Source organism: Caretta caretta, chromosome 1 (assembly GCF_965140235.1).
Source record: "Caretta caretta isolate rCarCar2 chromosome 1, rCarCar1.hap1, whole genome shotgun sequence".
Classification (NCBI taxonomy): Eukaryota; Metazoa; Chordata; order Testudines; family Cheloniidae; genus Caretta; species Caretta caretta.
The window spans coordinates 313,334,304-313,354,506 of record NC_134206.1 but is presented as its reverse complement, the minus strand read 5'-3'; positions in this window follow the sequence as shown (position 1 = coordinate 313,354,506).

Here is a 20,203-nt window from a genome sequence, read left to right as displayed (position 1 = left end):
CTAAATGGGTCAGAACACCACACCCTGGAGGTGTGTGGGTTACATATGCACACTTGGCACTCTTAGACTCTTAGAAAAGAGATGACTAAGGGATGATCTGATAGAGGTCTATAAAATCATGAATGGTGTGAAGAAAGTGAATAAGGAAGTGTTATCTACCTGTCACATAACCCAAGAACCAGAGGTCACCCCATTAAATTAATAGGCAGCTGGTTTTAAACAAACATAAGGGGATGTTATGAAATTCAGAAGTATAACTGGCTTAAAAAGGGAATTAGATAAGTTCATGGAGGAATGGTCCATCAATAGTTATCAGTCAAGATGGTCAGGGATGCAACCCCATGCTATAAAACTCTGACTGCCAGAAGCTGGCACTGGGGACAACACCAGAAGGAACTGAGGTGACTGGGGCTAGATGGTCTTTCTGTAACCACAGCTCTGGAAGTTCAATGCTGAGAGGATGCTCGTGGCCCCACTGGGCAGTGCCTTCCGGAAGGTTTCCAAAGTCCAGTAGTATTGTGATGGGGACACTTCCTACACATGGATCAATCAATAATTGCCCTGTTCTGTTCATTCCCTCTGGAGTATCTGGCACTGGCCATTGTCAGAAGACAGGATAGTTGGCTAGGTGGATTACTGATCTGATCCTGTATGGCCGTTCTTAACAAAAAACTTTGTTGCCCATATGAACTTTGTGATTTAAAATTGTGGAAGAAATCTTGGATAATTTTCAACTGTAGTTAAAAGGAAAATAATTACTTTCGCATTGATATAAAGGAAAAGCAATATCTTAGTCAGACCATAGCCCAGCATGATGAGCTCTGATGTCTCCCAAGGCCCAGCAATTGTTAACATCCTTTAGCTTTTATGTGAGTCTTATAAAATATTAAAGTCTACTTTGGGGATGCTTCTGCTTAAGTAATCAATATTCCTTATTCCCTATTGTTAGTCTCCCCTTTCTTGAAGTTTTTAATCATCCTAGCTTGTACTCTAAGAGGCATGGTATGGATTTTATCACTCTCAGTACTTTATAATTGTCTTGACACAGAACTAAAACAAACAAGCATATCTTTTATTATATTTTATCTAGTCGCCTTTTTCTTGTCTTATTATTGTCTATTTTGTTTTCCTTCTTATTCCTTCACATCAACTTTCTCCTACTTTCCAATTAGATTTGCCTAAATGAGAAGATGATTAACTACTGTGATAGTTAAAAAATCACTACAGTAAGAACTGTTCATGACTTTCCACATTAATTAATTAATTATTAATTATTAATTTTTGGACTGTCAGTTTATATAGAATATATATTAAACTCTCATATGGATCCATATAACACCCATCAACTTCAGTGGAAGTTGTGCGCTTGTATCAAAGGCCTGCATTTGACTTAGTATTTATAAAATATGCATCTCCAAAAAAGTCTAATTTCTAACATCTCCTGGGTGGGGTAAGTGGATGTATAATATTTTTGACAGCAAGTAATATTTTTATTTTGTCTGGACATGATTTAGACCAGCAGTTCTCAAACTGTGGTAATTTTAATGGGGTCGCCAGGGCTGGCTTAGACTTGCTGGGGCCAGGGGATGAAGCCCAAGCCCAAGTCCCACCTCCCGGGGTCAAAGCTGAAGCCTGAGGATTTCAGCCCTGGGCAGCGGGGCTCAGGTTACATAGAAGAAGATGCAAAAGCCAGTGGGCGCTAAGACGCAGCCTTGCTTCATACCAGTATCAATACTAAACTAGGATGATATTTCATTTTCATACTGGATGGTTGCCTTCATTTCCTTGTGGAACTTCTTGAATAGGGAGAGAACCTTTTGTGGACGGCCAATTTTCAACTGGATCTTACAGATGCCATTCCTGCTAACGGTGGTTAAGGCCTTTTGTAGGTCAATGAATGCTACATAGAGAGGTGCATGTGGTTCATGGCTTTCTTGAATTAGGTCACAGAAACAAGTGGCAAGGGCTTGTATCCATGGTCATGTATTTAGGCATCCAATTGCATTTTTTTCAACATAATTAGATGCCTACTTGAGCAACTAAATTTAGCCGATTTATTTGATGGTGTGTATAATTATGATTTATGGGAAAGCACTGTGTGCAGTGCTTGCTTTCCATTTGCTACTAATACAATTACTAAAGGACATATTCAATTTGGAAATAATTTAAAATATTTTCATGGTAAGATTTTTTTTTATTAAAAAGCAATTAAGCATACATAAAACCATCAATATACAAAAGAGAACAAAGAACTAAAGTAGTATAAACTTGAAAAATCATGCAAGATTATATAAAATAAGGTAAAATCATGCCTAATAAACACATTAACCGTATCCAGTCAAATGTGCATATTCAAATAGAGAACAAAAAACAAATGCAAAATCTATTTCACAGTCCAAGTCAATATGAAAAGGGTCCTGTCATTAGCTGCCAACTGGTTTTGGCCGGTATTAAAATGGCTCAGGACAACAGTTTAAATTGTGTGAATAAAATAGTTTGTTAAGAAGTGAATATAAAGTAAACAGAGGTTAATAGCTTGAAATCTTATGGCAACAAAAAGTCAAGAACTTCAGCATATGAGTCTCTTCAGGATTCTTTCTTCAGGCTGCCTTGCTTCCCATAGGTTGCTGAATTAGGGAGCCATCGTAGCAGCATAAGTGATGGTTGTCCTCTTGGATGATACACCAGTGATTGAACTGGGGACCTTCAGAACTAAAAACCATGAACTGCTATAACTTGAGCTAAAGCGCCCTAACTAGGAGCACTAACAACGCATATCTTCTGTAGTTAGGCACAGAAATGGTGAGTCACACATTCACCAATGAGTTACACATGCACTCTTTTCCTTATGGCCCAGTCCTGGACGTGTTGAGTCTATCTGAGAGGTTCTGAGCACCCTCAACACCCACTGACTTTAACAGAAGTTGAGGAGACTCGGTACCTCTCAGAAGATCTTAGTATCAATGGAACTGGATCTTAGCCTCAACTGACCTGCTGGGTCCTTGATCCGGAAAAACCCTAAGCTTATCTCCCATTGAAATTTGTGCAAATGGAGGATGCTCAGTACCATGCAGGAGCACTATTCAGGATCAAGACCTAGATGCAGCCAGTAGAGGGTGAAATGGTCACAATTATTTATGAACAAGTCCAACAATGATACTCTATCCAATTGAGGGCAGTGTCTGGGTGAAAAGATTAATGTAGCTTATCATAGCATTTGCTATGTCAGATGCTGGAGAAGCAGTTTCCATTCTAACCCCCACTTTTTCAGTTGCTCAAACAAATTCCTTCTGAGTTGAAATTATGGTCTCAACCCAAAAGAGTTTTTTTTTTAATTTGTTCAACTTATCATCTGTTTCTAGATGTGAAAAATATACACATTTTCCATGGTCTGATTAATATTTGGGCTTGCACGTCTCAATAATGGCTAAAAATAGAAACTTCAAAGTTCACTAGATTTAAAATCTGTCTTAAGGAATGAAAAACAATGGAAGATTAAAGGCAAATAGCACCATATCTCTAAAGTTCTGAAAGTTTGAGAATGGAATGGTCTCTCATGCATGATAGAACAATTTCTGTTTGGTTTTTCACAGAGCCCTGAAGCTGAAGTGGTTAAGGACTCTGGTGCTCACTGAACCGCTTTAGCTTCCAGGCCCCTTTAGCTGGTTAAGACCTCTTGAATTAAGACTGTCTGAATTAAAGATGTCTTAGTAAATGCCTAGGATGCCTCATATAAGGGCACACTGTTAAAGTGATTAAGCAGCTGTCAGTTGGCTCTAACGATATTGAACAGCACTGAGGTGCTTCTAAAGAATCCATGCTGAGGCACAGTTAACAGAATTTTTTCCCCTTTTTTCCTCCTTTATTGTCTTACTTTCTAACATTTATATATTCCTTCTCTTTCACTCTTTTTTTTCTTATTAAAACAAATAGGGATATAATTTAATTGCTACATATATATGTTAATGTAAAATTATCATAGCACATTTAAATGGAATCCATTTAGGAAGTTAAACTACTCTCAGCAACGGTGCTTCACCACATTGCACATACTGTATATGTTTAAATTTACATTTAGGCCAATATTAAGCAAAGCAATTAACCAATTCTTAACTTCAAGCTATAGTTAAGTTCATTCCTATTCAGCAAAGCACCCACTTAAGAACTTCGGTAAACCAGGACCTTATGTATACCATTTTCTGGGGGGGGGGAGGGATATTATGTGCTTTGGGAGAACTTTTCCGTGACTGATCTAATTAGAGGGTTATTTTGTTTTGTTTCAAGTTAGAGCAAAATGTATATAGTCATTTATGAAATATTGAATACTGAATTAATTATACTTGTCCAGCATTTTAATATCCAACATTGTATCACATGTAGAGCTGGCTGGAGAATGACAATGCCATTATGTAAAGGATTGTGAAATTTCTGAATTTGACTTCATTTTGACTCAGAATAAACCCCCAACATTTAAAATCCTCCGCAAAGGAAATTTTTGAAAAAAAAAATTATTTTGGATCAGTTACAACTTTTTTATTTTTAAAATTTTATCTTATATATATAATATAATCCAAATTTTTAAAAGTAATTTCAAAACAAAAAATGTCAAAATGGGACATTTCTACATTGCTGGGAGTTTTTTCATGTTTCTTCTCCTAAAAGATTTTTGGCAAAATTGACATGATTTTGCAAAGCATTTTGATTTTGATGGCACTGTATTTACTGACAGAAAATGGCTCTATCAACATTTTTTGAAAGAGCACTAACATGGTATAAATCAACAATAAATTTTACCCCAAATCTCTTATTTCTATGTGTGCATTTCATTTCTAATGAAGACAAAAGCTGTTAGTCTAGGCTATTTGTGCATAAAGACAGAATAATTAGGCTCTGAGAGATATCTCAAAGATATTTAGACACCTAAAGATAAGCACCTAATGGGATTTTCAAAAGTGCCAAGCAGGTCAGGAACCTAACTGCTATTGAAATCAATGAGATTTAGGTGCCTAACCTGCTTATTCACCTAGTGGCATTTCAGAAGTGCCTATCTGCATCTTCAGATATACCTAAATAGCTTTGAAAAGCTGTGCTAAACACATACCTAATTTTACCTGTGTGAGGAGTCCCATTGAAGTCATTGGACTGCTTGTGTGCTTAAATTAGGCATGTCTAAGTACTTTTGCTGAATTAGGGCTTAAGGACCCAATCCTGCAAGATGCTGAATACATCTCCTCCTACTGACTTCAGTGGGAGGTAAGGGTGTTAAACACCCAGCAGGCTCAAGCTCCAAAAGTTTAAGGGTGATCTGGAAAGGAAATAAACAGGGTTGGTGCCATGTTTTGTTTCTTTAGGATGTATATGGAAGGTCTTAAAAGTTTGGGGTTTCTTAAAATATGTTTCAGTTTGATTTTTATATTGTAAATTCAGGACCAGTCTAGGCTGGAAGATTCAATAAGGACTAGAGAACAGTGAATGGGTGACATCGCAAATGCCAAGGGAGTGAAAGTTGAGCAGGGAAGGGATTTTTGGTAAGATTGTTAAATTTTTTTTTTGTTTTCATTAATACCTATGTAACCTGTGTGGCAATTAACAGTTTGAATATATATCAGTTTAAGTGGTAGAGTTTGACTAATCATCCCTGACATCTCCCAGAGGGCCTTCAGCTAAACCAGGAAGACCAGATTTCGTGCCCCATATATTTCTAAAGGAAATAACCCAGTAGTAAAATAATGTAAAAGGAGGACCACCGAAAATGTTCCCAGACATTGAAATATACCATAAAGAAGCAAATTAGGGCACAATTTTAAAAAAAAGTACAGGGCACCATTATGTAGCTCTTATTAAAATAGTTCTGTTAATTTGTGCACACAAATTGCACTTGACTAAGATCTTTCAATGCTTTCTTTGAAGATATAGCCCTTAAGGTGCATGCCTGAGATTTTTATCTATTGTCTTCTGCCACCTGAATGCACTTGCTAAATTTCACATTCCATGAGCATGTGTCATACTAATGACTGTTCCACTGTTATATATAAGCATGTTAAAGATTAAACACCCCCAGTAATACCATTTTGATTTTAATTAGTTTGTATGTACTCATGCTGTATTTATTCCTGGGTTTGTAGTGAAAGCAAGGATTCATTGCTTCTAAAGTTTTTTTTATTATTACATTATCCTAATCCCAGGATGTGTGTCAATGGTAAGACATTAACTCAAAGGGAAATGGTCCAAAAGAGATTTATTTTTTGCAGTAGCTTCAGTAATAAATATACGCACACAAACTACTTTATCAGTGAAGACAACACAAACCACTGTCACTAGTCAGACAGTTTAGGTTTAAGTACAAAGAGCAATACAGTACCATCTTCAGAGCTACGTATAGGGTGACCAGATGTCCCGATATTTGGGGCTGTCTTATATAGGGGCCTATTACCTCCCACCCCCGTCCCGATTTTTCACACTTCCTGTCTGGTCACTTTAGCAAGGGAACACAGCTGAATGTAGAATAGGTATTATGACAAAGACAGATGCAAACAAATATCTAGTTATTGTTCACTTCTACAGAGGGCTATTGGGAAGCAAGATAAGATTAACTGAATCATTTGCAAAGTTGACAAGAGGATGCTACTGCTAAGCTAATTAGCCAACTATCGTACTGCAACGAGAGGATAATTAGTGAGTGTATTAATTTAGAAAAAGACTTCTCATTTTAAACAAAAGAGTAGATGCTGCCTTGTACTTCTGGCAAACAATTTTCAGTCTTTAATTCAATCTTCCCTACCCTCTGCTCCTGAAACTTCTCTTTAAGGGGAGCATGATCCAAAGTCCATTGAAGTTAATGGAAAGATCCTTATTGATCAGGTTCCAAAAGTTTATGTTGACTTCAGTGATGGTTGATGCTAACAGAACATACATCTTATTTAGCAGGGCCAGTCGTAGGTGTATTGGTTTATTCAAAGAGCATAAAAACTAATCCTATGTGAAATTCCACGCTAACTGGCCACCTACCTTTACAGAAAAACTGAGAATTTTTGCTTGCTTTTAAATCCATTTTAGAATACAGCCCTAACAATGTAGTTGCTACCAGGTTCCTCCATAATCACATGACAAGCCATGGACTGGCACAGTGCCCCGTCCACAGAGTCAGTCCCCCAACTTAATCTCTCAGTCTTCCCTAGGTCCCTTACTGTTTCTCTTTCCTTTTCTCTTGGTAAGGCAGAAAACTTTTCTTCTGGTCAGCCTGACTCTTTCTGCATCCTATACTTTAATGATAAGCCATTGAAACTTGGGCATTGGATAAGCCATCGGAACCTGGCAGCTATATTTGTGAGTCTGCTCCAAGAGTAAGGACGTCACCTTGAAATATTGACAGTGGACTTGAAAGCATTCTATAGCCATAGCATTATAACCAACAAACAGTCTATAAACATGTTAGTAGCAAGCATATCAGAAAACAGTTGTCATTAATTGCAGTTAGCAAGGTTCAAGGACTATTGTAGACAAGGAATTAAATTATAATACTGTTATGAGTTTAGGTGAAATAGAATGGCTTATCTTCATCTTGAAGTTCTTTTTGTCTGGCACAACAAATGGTAATAATAAATGAGACACTGGTTGAGATGTTGATCTCAATTACACCAGGATCCATTTTGTTAGGCGCACTTGTGAATAGTGTTCTGCAAGATAGATATCAGGAAACTGTAGAACTGAAAAATCAGATTGCCAGCTAATTATTTACAATACTTAACTATTCATTTCTGAGAGCTTCATTGTTTTAATTCTATTTCCAGTACTGAAAATTCTTATTTTAATAGGTCCTGTTATTTAACAACTAACCAGTTTTCATCACCTACTTTTTCTTTTCTTCCCAAATGCCTTTGCACTTTCTTCCATGCTGTTTCTTATGCATGCAACACCCTTCCCATACTAACATGTAAAGCTATGACTCCATCCTACATCAGATTCCCCCCTATCTCCCCCCCTCCCACCCCCCGAGACTCATGGTGAATACTGCTAGCAGATACTGAATAAGCATGTGGATAGCTGGGAGCAATGCTACTGATACACTGAATTATTTCAAAAGAAACTCTTTGCTACATCCAAATTGTGCACACAGCTCGTCTAAGCCAAAACATATTTTTATTACTATCATCCCATCCTGCTTCTGCCATCCCCCATTTGCTTATTACAACAATTATTGCATCTTGTATTACATTTAGATTATAAATTCTTCAGAGCAGGCATTGTCTCTTACTATATATTTATAGAGTGCCTAGCACAATTGAATCTCAGCATAGGCAAGACATGTAGGCACTACTGTAATACAAATACACATTAATAACTAATTATTTTAGGCAGAATAATTTTATTTGAAATTTAATTGGTATTAGGCTTTGCATTCTGGATTTTCTAGCAATGAGGTAACAAAAGCCCATGTGTCTTACTGTCAATTACAGCAGGTGGATTATTAAACACTAAACCTGAGGGTGACAAGCACAAAGTAACTATGTGATTTCTTATTTATTAATTAGTGATGAAGTCTGTTTATAGAGATGCAATTAGTAGAACTTCATTCTTGGAAAACATCTAGAAATTATTAAACACACTGTAACAATTTTAATCATTCTTATAAATTTGTATCTTTTGCTGCTATAAAGTGTAGGTCAAATGAACAACAGATTATTTCAGATTTAGTTAAATTGATCTCTGCCTTCCCATAATTGAGTGAATTTGGCCTTTGTAAATAAATTTCTAGAAAACCTTATCTAAAATGCTGCCATCAATAATACAAGTTAGCCAGCCAACAAGGGCTGACTCTAGCTGTGTGAGATACTTGCAGATCCAGATAATTTTTGTTCCTTTTGCTCTGTTACAACAGCTCTCAATAGAAATGACTGATGCTTTCTGGGGACTGTATTATTTACAAATTTTAATGTGTGGCATTTTAATTTAGCAACATTTCAAAGGACTATTAAAGAATAACTAATGTCTTATGGAAATAAAGCATTCTATATGGTACAGGAACAATTCCAGTCATAGAGTGTTGTCTGGTTTTTATATATTTATTTTTTATTTATTTGTTTTTATTTATTACCAAAGTATTTGCATGAAAACAGGGGCCGAAAGGTAGGATTTTCAAAAGTGCTTGAGGGAATTAGACCCACCCAAATCCCACGGAAAGTTGCCTTTTCTAAGGCACTTTTGAAAATCTCACCCAATACTTCCAAAACTGGGGCCAGGATTTTTTTTAAAAATAGTTTAAAAATAAACTTAGGTTGTGTCTACGCTATGAAATTAGGTTGATTTTACAGAAGTTGATCTTTAGAAAAAAAAAAGGAGTACTTTTGGCACCTTAGAGACTAACCAATTTATTTGAGCATAAGCTTTGGTGAGCTACAGCTCACTTCATCGGATGCACTTCCGATGAAGTGAGCTGTAGCTCACGAAAGCTTATGCTCAAATAAATTGGTTAGTCTCTAAGGTGCCACAAGTACTCCTTTTCTTTTTGCGAATACAGACTAACACGGCTGTTACTCTGAAACCGATCTTTAGAAAGTGATTTTATACAGTTGATTGTGTGTGTCCCCACTAAGCGCATGAAGTCGGCGGAGTGTGTCCTCAATACCATGGCTAGCATCGACTCACAGAGCAGTGCACTGTGGGTAGCTTTCCCACAGTCCCCGCAGTCTCTGCTGCCCATTGGAATTATGGGTTAAGCTCCCAATGCCTGATGGGGCAAAAATATTGTCGCGGGTGGTTTTGGGTACATGTCGTCAGTCTCCCTTCCCTCTCTCCCTCTCTCCCTCCCTCCCTCCCTCCAAGAAAGCAACGGCAGACAATCATTTTGTGCCTTTTTTCCTGGGTTACCCATGCAGACGCCGTAGCACAGAAAGCATGGAGCTCGCTCAGCTCACTGCTGCTGTTGTGAGCATTGTAAATATCTCTCGCATTATCCTGCAGTATGTGCAGAACCTGGCTAGGGGACGCCGGCATGAGGATGATTGTGAGGAGGACATGGACACAGACAATCCTGAAAGCACGGGATGTGGTAATTGGGACATCATGGTGACAGTGGGGCAGGTTGATAGAGTGGAATGCCGATTCTGGGCCCGGCAAACAAAGCACAGACTGGTGGGACCGCATAGTGTTGCAGGTATGGGATGATTCTCAGTGGCTGTGAAACTTTTGCATGCGTAAGGCCACTTTCCTGGAACTTGTGAGTTGCTTTCCCCTGAATCGCAGGAATACCAAGATGAGAGCTGCCCTGAGAGTTGAGAAGTGAGTGGCGATAGCCCTGTGGAAGCCTGCAATGCCTGACTGCTACTGGTCAGTCAGGAATCAATTTGGAATGGGCAAATCTACTGTGGGGGCTATCGTGTGTGGGGACTGCTGCTGCTGTGATCCAAGTAGCCAAGGCAATCACTAACCTTCTGCTAGCAAGGGTAGTGACTCTGGGAAATGTGCAGGCCATAGTGAATGGCTTTGCTGCAATGGGGTTCCCTGTGGTGGGACAATAGACGGAATGCATATCCCTATCTTGGCACCAGACCACCTTGCCAACCAGTTCGTAAACCACAAGGGGTACTTCTCAATGGTGCTGCAAGCCCTGGTGGATCACAAGGGACGTTTCACCGACATCAACATGGGATGGCCGGGAAAGGTGCATGACACTTGCATCTTTAGGAACTCCGGGCTGTTTGAACAGCTGCAAGAAGGGACTTACTTCCCAGACCAGAAAATTACTGTTGGGGATGTTGAAATGCTAATAGTTATCCTTGGAGACCCAGCTTACCCCTTGCTTCCATGGCTCATGAGCCATACACAGGCAGCCTGGACAGTAGTAAGGAGCAGTTCAACCACAAGCTGAGCAAGTGCAGAATGGTGGTAGAACGTGTCTTTGGACATTTAAAAGCTCACTGGCACTGTTTGCTGACTAGGTTAGACCTCAGCGCAACCACTATTCCCATTGTTATTGCTGCTTGCTCTGTGCTCCATAATATCTGTGAGAGTAAGGGGGAGACATTTATGTCGGGGTGGGAGGTTGAGGCAAATCACCTGGCGGCCGATTTTGAGCAGCCAGACACCAGGGCGATTAGAAGAGCACAGCTAGGCACGCTGCACATCAGAGAGGCTTTGAAAACCAGTTTCATGACTGGCCAGCCTACAGTGTGACAGCTGTGTGTGTTTCTCCTTGATGCAAATCCGACCCCTTTGTTGATTTTAATTCCCTGTAAGCCAACCACCCTCCCCGCTTCGATCACAGCTGGCAAAGGAAATAAAGTCACTATTGTTTTGAAACCATGCATACTTTCTTTATTGATTAAAAAAAAGTGAGCTAACTGACAAGGTAGCCCAGGTGGGGTGGGGGAGGAGGGAAGGACAAGGCCACGTTGCTTTTTGTAGCCACACTGCAAATCAAAACTTATTGAATGACAGCCTTCTGTTGCTTGGGCCATCCTCTGGAGTGGAGTGGCTGGGTGCCCGGAGCCTCCAGCCCCGCATTCTTGGGCGTCTGGGTGAGGAGGCTATGGAACTTGGGGAGGAGGGCAGGCATTTATACAGTGGTCTGTGCTCTTGTTCTCTTTCCTGCAGCTCCACCAGACGCCTGAGCATGTCCGTTTGCTCCCCCATTAACCTCAGCATCGCATCCTGCCTCTTCTCATCACACTCACTGTATGATTTCCTGACCTCTGTCACTGAATGCCTCCATGCATTCAGCTGTGCCCTATCAGTGCAGGAGGACTGCATGAGCTCAGAATACTTGTCATTGTGAGTGCGTTTTTTTCGCCTTCTAATCTGCGATAACCTCTGGGACGGAGATGATAGGGGGAGCGTAGAAACATTTGCACCTGTGGGGGGATAAAAAGGGAGAGTAGAATTTAAGATGATACATTTCTGAGAACAAAAGGGAGACTCTTTCACAGTCAATCAAGCAATTCATAGCAGACAGCACATGTGCTTTAGATACAAGGTTGCATTTTGCCTTTTATATGGAGCACCTGCTGGTATGGTGACACATCACACATGGCTGGGCCAAAGGGTACAAGGGTTTGGCTTCTAACACCTTCATAACATGTGGGAATGGTTTCAAACTGCAGCGCCCTCCTTTCCCATAGCAAGCAATGCCAGTTGCATTGGACATTTAAAAGGAGGGGCTGCAGTTTTCAGGTGGATATGCAGCACACCCCGCCCCCCACCCCACCGCGTGGTGATTCTCTGGGATGAGCCCTTCACCCCTCCCCCCACCGCATGGCTGTTCTCATGGATGATCCCTTTTAGCCAAACGCAAACAGCCCAGCATGAACAGGGTCCTTTTACTGTTCCCTTACAAAAATTCCCCTATTTCAACCAGGTGACCATGAATGATATCACTCTCCTGAGGTTAACACAGAAAGATAAAGACCGAATGATGCTTGAATGTGACCAAAACCCAGGACCATTCGCTGCCATGCTTTATGCTGCAATGATTCCAGACTACTTGCTACTGGCTTGGCATGGTGAAGTGTCCTACCATGGAGTACAAAATAAGGCAGCCCTCCCCAGAAACCTTCTACAAAAGCTTTCAGAGTATCTCTAGGAGAGCTTCATGGACATGTCCCTGGAGGATTCCCACTCCATCCCCAGACACGTTAACAGACTTTTCCAATAGCCGTAATAGCCACAAATACATCCCAAGTCTTTAGGGCAAATCAAACATTAAACACAATTGCTTTTAAACCCTGTAGTATAGTTACAAATGTGCACTCACCAGAGATGCCTTCTCCACCTTCAGGGTCCGGGAACCTGCCTCGGGAGGGTATTGGCCCCAGGGTGATGAAAAGGTCCTGGTTGCCAGGGAAGACGGATTCTCTGCTTGCCTGCTGCACATTCTCCTCCTCCTCCTCTTCCTCACCCAAAAAATCCTCCTCCATGTTGCGTGAGACTCCCCCCTTGCAGGTGTCCACGGACAGTGGTGGGGTAATGGTAGGGTCCCCAACTAGAATGCCATGCAGCTGATCATAGAAGCAGCATGTATGGGGCTCTGATCCAGAGTGACCGTTGCCTCCTTTGTCTTTTTGGTAGTCTTACCTGAGCTCCTTAAATTGCACACAGCACGGCTGTGTGTCCCTGTTGTAGCCTCTCTCCACCATGCCCTGTGCGATTTTAGCATATATATTAGCATTTCTTCTTTTTGATCGGAGTTCGGCCTGCACAGATTCTTCTCCCCATACAGCAATCAGATCCAGTGTCTCCGTTTGGTCCATGCCGGAGCTCATTTGCAATTCTGGGACTGCATGGTCACCTGTGCTGCTGAGCTCACCACACTGACCAAACAGGAAGTGAAATTCAAAATTTCCCGGGGCTTTTCCTGTGTTCCTGGCTAGTGCATTGGAGTTCAAAGTGCTGTCCAGAGCGGTCACATTGGAGCACTCTGGGATAGCTTCCGGAGACCAATACCATCGAACTGTGTCTGCACTACCCCAAATTCGACCCAGCAAGGTCGATTTTAGCACTACTCCCCTTGCCGGGGAGGAGTACAGCAGTCAATTTTAAAAGCCCTTTAGCTTGACGTAACAGGGTTGGTTGTGCATTGCTTATAAAATCAACCTAACGCGGCTAAATTCGACCTAACCTCGTAGTGTAGACCAGGGCTTAGTCTCCTAAATCCATGTTCAGGTTTGTGCATGATTTTTCAAAAGTGTAGAGCACCCAGCAACTTCTATTGGCCTCAGTAGTACTAAATGTAGATTTAATTCTCTAACTTTAGGGTCTGATTTTTTAAAATCTTGGTCTGTGTGCGTAAAATTAGGCTCTGAAGTCCACATTAGACACCCAATGCAAAATCCTGGTCACACTGAAGTCAATAGGAGTTTTGCTGTTGACTTCAATAAGGCCAGGATGTCACTCCAGGGTGAGATTTCAGAAGCACTGAAGAAGGTTAGAAGCACAAACCTTATTGACTGACTCACTTAGGCACTTTTGAAAATCCCACCTTTTAATACTGCCACTATTTAGGTACCTAACTATAAATCTATGCACCTAAATTTAGTCATCAAAAGTTTAATCTATATGACTTACTAAAAGTCACACACCAAGTCAGTGCCAAGGTCAAGAATAGAACACTGGCTCTCAGTCCTATTCTCTGCAGAAATATTCTGTTACTGAAAAATTATAGTACATTTCAAAAACATTTAAAGTATCATGAGAACATATCATTCCTGCTTGCTGCATTCTTTAAAATTATCTAAGTAATGTACTTCATTGCCTAGTGTTTACCTATTGTTCACATGAGCTACAGTTTTTTACCAGACAAAAACTTTGGATAAACTGGAGTTAAGTTTGTACGGACTTATCGGTAAGTTAAAGAGGAGGAGGGGGCGGAGGGAGCAGAATTTTCAAGAGTAGTATAGTGAAGCGGTGTGGTTCTTCGCCGCCCCGGAGAGAGATGAGTCCCTTCAGACACCAGAGTGGGTGCAGCCAGAGAGCTCTGAGCCCACCCACGCATTGCCCCAGAAGTATAAAGGCCCAATCTCAGAGCTCACTGGGAGAGCAACCCCCTGATGACACCACCGCAACCGAGGTACCTCAAGAGGGGAGTCTGGAAGTAGCCCAGGGACAGCCGACCCTAGTCTTGCTGCAGCACTGCCAGAACCCATGTCAGTGTGTTGTGGCCAGGATCCCCACTGACGCAGGAGCGGGTCTTCTGCCGCTGTTAGGGCTGGGACACAGTGGAGTGGGAGGGCCTGCGTCCGCCTTGCCACCCAACTCGCAGGTAGCAGTCTTCCCCTCTCCCAGGCCCTTTGGAACCTGGGGCCTGGGCTTGCCATTATATACTGTTGTTGCTCAGACCCTGCCTGAGTGCCTGACTCACCATTGCCCCGCCCTGACCTAGGGCCTGGGCTTACTGTGTTATTTCTTCCTTCACAAAGGCCGCAGAGGATGACTCCTGCGGCTGGAATAATTCCCCTCAAGACCTATTCCCCAATTTAGTGTAGCAGTGTGGGACCCCGCCGCCCCAGAGAGAGACGCGCCCCGGCTAACCTCTCTACACATGGTGGAGAATGTGGGCACGATCCCTCGACTCCTGTGAGAAGGAGTCTTGTGGGGGGAACATACCCCAGAAAAAGCCATGGATATGAACAAACTTATCAACCTCCTGACGGAGTGCCAGGAGCGGCAGCAGCTCATCCAGCAGCTGGGAGCACAGCAGCAGCAGCTGATTCGGGACCTGGGGGTTCAGAACCAGGAACACCAGCAGCAATGCATGCAGCAGCTGGTGATGGTACCGCCTCGCCCTGAGGAGCCCCAGCCGGGAGACGTGGCTGGTGCGGCTAACCAAGATGGGACCTGATGATGACCCCGAAGCCTTTTTGGTAACTTTTGAAAGGGTGGCGGTGGTCGCAGGGTGGGCCCCTGACCAACAGGCCACTCTCTTGGCCCTGTACTTGACTGGGACAGCCCAAACAGCATACAGAGGGCTGTCTACGGAGGATGCAAGGGAATATAACCAGGTAAATGCGGTGATCCTGGACACCTTGGATATTAGCCTGGAAACATTTCGACAGTGGTTCAGGAGCCAGACCTACCCCACACACACCAGACCCCGGCTGGTGGCCCAAGTGCTGAAGGAAGTGTGCAAGCAGTGGCTACAGCCAGAGAGGAGGACTGCAGATGAGGTCATGGAACAAATTATTTTAGAACAGTTCGTACATATCCTCCCGGTGCGAGGAAGGGCCTGGGTGCTTCACCATTGGCCAATGATGCTAGCCACCGCCGTTGCATTGATGGAATACTTCCTCGCAGCCAAAGCACTGGTGAGGCCAGCTACCAGAGTCCACCCCCCGGGCCAGGGATGGTCACCTGGAACTCGAGCCCTGTTTTTTATGCGGGAGATATGGACACTTGTAGCATGACTGCACTGAGATGGACTGCAGCTTCAGCCACGTCTGTGCAGGGGAGACCCAGGCCTGGCTGCCACAGGTCCCCAAGATCACAGTTCTAGTAGTTGTCGGGGACCACTGAACCCTGGCCCTGATCAATTCCGGCTGTGGCCAGAAGCTAATCTGTCAGACCTTGGGGCCCTGGGCCAACCCCCACCTGGGGACGATTCGGCTGCGATGCAATGCAATGCAATGCACGGCGATGTGCGGCCCTACCCCAGTGCCTGGATCCCGCTAACGGTGGCCGGGGTCACACGACATATCGTCGTTGGCCTGGCTCCTCGACTAGCCTACTCGGTGATTCTGGGGTGGGACTGGTCAGCATTCGAAGAGATCCTCTGTTCAGCCCCTGCACTGGAAGGAGATTGCCCCGAGGCCCAACTGGAGGAGGAGGAGGAGGAGACCCTGGACCCTGAGGCAGGGACCAAGGAAACCAAGAACCCCCAGCCTGGGCCGACTGTCGAACCCCGACTTAACACTGACTTTTGCCATGATCAAAGAGCAGACCCCATTCTTAGTTAGGCCTACAGACAACTAGCCACTGTCGACGGGGCCATGATCAACCCACATCGCGCAAACCAGTGGCCCCATTTCAAGCTATGCCGTGACCATCTTTACCAAGTGGAATGGGATCCACGCACGGAAGAACCACGGGCACAGCTGCTGGTGCCTCGGTGCTACCGACGAGCAGTAATGAAGCTCGCACATGACATCACTGCTGTCAGGCACTTGGGCCATGAAAAGACTCTTGCCCAGATTTTGAGGCAGTTCTTCTGGCCCGGTGTTCACCAGGAGGTGAGGAACTATTGTAGCTCCTGCCCGGAGTGCCAGTTAGCAGCTCCCCCACGGGTGCTCAAGGCCCCTTTGGTTCCCATGCCCACAGTGGAGATGCCATTTGAGCAGGTGGCCATCAACCTGGTGAGCCCACTCCTGAGACGTGCCACAGGGTTCCAGTATGTGTTGGTCATCGTTGATTATGCCACCTGTTTTCCCTAGGCCGTGCCATTGCGGAGCATCACCGCCCGAACCATTGCCAGGGAACTAGTGAAGGTCTTCGCTCGAGTGGGCCTGTCCCTTGAAATCCTAATGGATCAGGGCACCAATTTCACCTTCCGGCTGTTGCAGCAGGTATGCGAGTTCCTGGGAGTTAAACTGTTACGCACCTCCGTCTACTACCCACAAACTGACGGACTGGTGGAACGATTGAATTGGACTCTGAAGGAGACGTTGCGCAAGTTCCCCCCAGAGGAGCTATGCCGGTGGGACCAGCTACTCCCACCCTTACTGCTGCAATCCGCGAGGTACCCCAGTCATCAACAAAATTTTCCCCATTCAAGCTACTATATGGCTGTCGCCCGTGGGACCTGTTAGACTTAATGCAGGAGACATGGGAGCAGTCTCCATCTCCAACCCAGGGCCTCCTGAAGTATGTTCTCCAGCTCCAGGAGCACCTCGCTCACGCCAGAGCCCTAGCATATGAAAACTTAAAAGTCACGCAGGAAGCCCAGGCACGAATCTATAACCAGGAAGTGCGGGTTCGTGCCTTTGAGCCAGGAGATTGGGTCCTGCTCCTCCTAACGTTGAGGGAATCGAAGCTGCTGGCCCGTTGGCAGGGACCCTACGAGGTGGCCCAGAAGGTCGGACCCATCCCCTATGAGGTCCACCAGCCCGACTGGAGCAAGAAGACCCAGCGGTATCACATGAATCTATTGAAACCATGGCGGGAGTGGGAAGGCCCTTACCCGCCAGAACCAGAGTTGGGTCCCCGCACACCCCTGACAGAGAACCCCACAGGCCCCCAGCTCAGCGACACGCTCACAGACGAACAGTGAAAGCAGGCCCAATGTCTCCTGCAGGCTTTCAGGAGAACCTTTACGGTCCTACCCAGTTACATCACCCTGGTCCATCATGCCATCCAGACTTAGCTGGGGAAGGTAATCCGGGAGACGACCAGGCCCCTGCTGCACCAAATGTAGCAGGAGGTCGAGGAGGAAGTACAGGCCATGCTATCCCTAGGAGTCATCGAGCCATCGCAGAGTGAGTGGCGCAGTCCGGTGGTCTTGGTACCCAAGCCCGATGGAACACGGCGCTTCTGTATAGACTTCTGGCGTGTCAACGCCATCTCAAGGTTTGATGCATATCCTATGCCCCGTGTGGACAAACTGCTTGGCTGCCTAGGGGAGGCCCGTTTCATCACCACCCTCGACCTCAGTAAAGGGTATTGGCAGATCCCACTCGACCCCATCTCTAAGGAGATGACGGCATTCGCCACCCCAACGAGACTTTACCAATTTACCCGGATGCCCTTCGGCCTCCATGGGGCCCCGGGGACGTTCCAATGACGAATGGATTGCCTTCTATGGCCCCATCACGACTATGCAGCGGCATATTTGGATGATGTTGTAGTCTACAGCTGCCAGTGAGAAGACCACCTGGAACGCGTAGCCGCGATCCTGAAATTCCTGTGAAAGGCAGGACTAACGGCCGATCCAAAAAAGTGTTGCATTGGATGGAAAGAGGCAACGTACCTTGGATACACCATAGGGGGAGGGCGAGTGAATCCCCTCATGGGGAGGGTTCAAGCACTGGCGGCCTGCCCGCCACACACCATGAAACATCAAGTGCGACAATTCCTGCGGCTCGCCAGCTACTATCGGTGATTCATCCCCCAGTTTGCCCCATTTACACTAGTCACGGATCATGCCTCACTCCAGTGGTTAACAAGAATGAAAAACAACAACACTAGACTAATGTGCTACTACCTGGCGTTACAGCCCTATGCTTTCACCATCCTGCATAGGGCCGTCAAAGAACTGTCCCGCCTAGGAGGAATGGAAGAGGCTGGCCCCGACGAGCGGGAGCCAGACTTGAGGGGGTGTGTGTGTAGTGAGGCGGTGTGGCTCTCCGCCACTCTGGAGAGAGACGAGTCCCTCTGGACACCAGAGTGGGCGGAGCCAGGGAGCTCTGAGCTGGCCCCCCAGAAGGTCAGACATTGCCCTGGAAGTATAAAGGCCCGACCTCAGAGCTCACTGGGAGAGATGCCACCGGGGAGGCCAGATGCCTTCGACCTAGCTCGCGATTGGGAAACCCCAGTGGCCTGCGATAAACCCAAGGACTGGCCTGACCCACCCTGCGCCAGCTATCTGGAGGAGTTGCCGAGCCTGCCTCGTACCAGCTACCAGGAGGAGTTGCCAAGTCTACCTCTCGCCAGCTATCCCGAGGAACCTATGGTATTGGAACCCCCTGAGGACATCATCCCAACCCAGGTACCTTAAGAGGGGGAGTCTGGAAGTAGCCTTGGGGCAGCTGACCCTAGTCTTGCTGCAGCACTGCCAGAACCCATGTCAGTGTGTTGCGGCCAGGATCCCCACTGACGCAGCAGCAGGTCTTCTGCTGCTGTTAGGGTCCCGGGCTGGGACGCAGGGAAATGGGAGGGCCTGCGTCCGCCTTGCCACCCAACTCGCAGGTGGCAGTCTTCCCCTCTCCCAGGCCCTTTGGAACCTGGGGCCTGGGCTTGCCATTATATACTGTTGATGCTCAGACCCTGCCTGAGTGCCTGACTCACCATTGCCCCGCCCGACCTAGGGCCTGGGCTTACTCTGTTATTTCTTCCTTCACAAAGGCCACAGAGAACGTCTCCTGCCGCCAAACTGATTCCCCACAAGACCTATTCCCCAATTTAGTGAGGTGGTGTGGGAGACCAGCCCCAGCTAACCTCTCTACAGGTAGAATCATTAGAAACCCATGAAATTCAGAATTAAGATTAAGTTTAAGAGACCCAAACATTTGAAAGTATGAAAATGCCCTGTTGACACAACCAGCTGGAATCTAGCTGCATTTGTTAAGCTCTTCTGATGCACTGGTGCTGTAGTCATTCCCACTTCCCTATTCACTTGTATACATGATAGCACATTGTCAACTCTTTTTACTATTCATGAAAGCCTAGAGTGCTCTGAGTTTTACAATCTTATTTTTAAAAAATGCTAAAAGCATCATAAACAGTATTCCGGGGAGGAAAAATGAGGGTACCTGTGAGAAGATTGTGTGGTAATTTAGATTAGCTGTGAGCACAGTTGACGGTTCCAAATTGTTTGACATTTTAAAAATGTATTTTATAGATAAATAAATAAATGCAGTTGTCCATGACTGCATCTGCTCAGCATCAACTGGCAGATTTCTTAAAGATATCTCAGAAGAAGTGGGTCTTAAGGAAGGCTTTGGGGAAGAGGATAATAGCTTTATGATTTAATTCAGGGATCAACTACCCTTTGAATGGGGGCTTG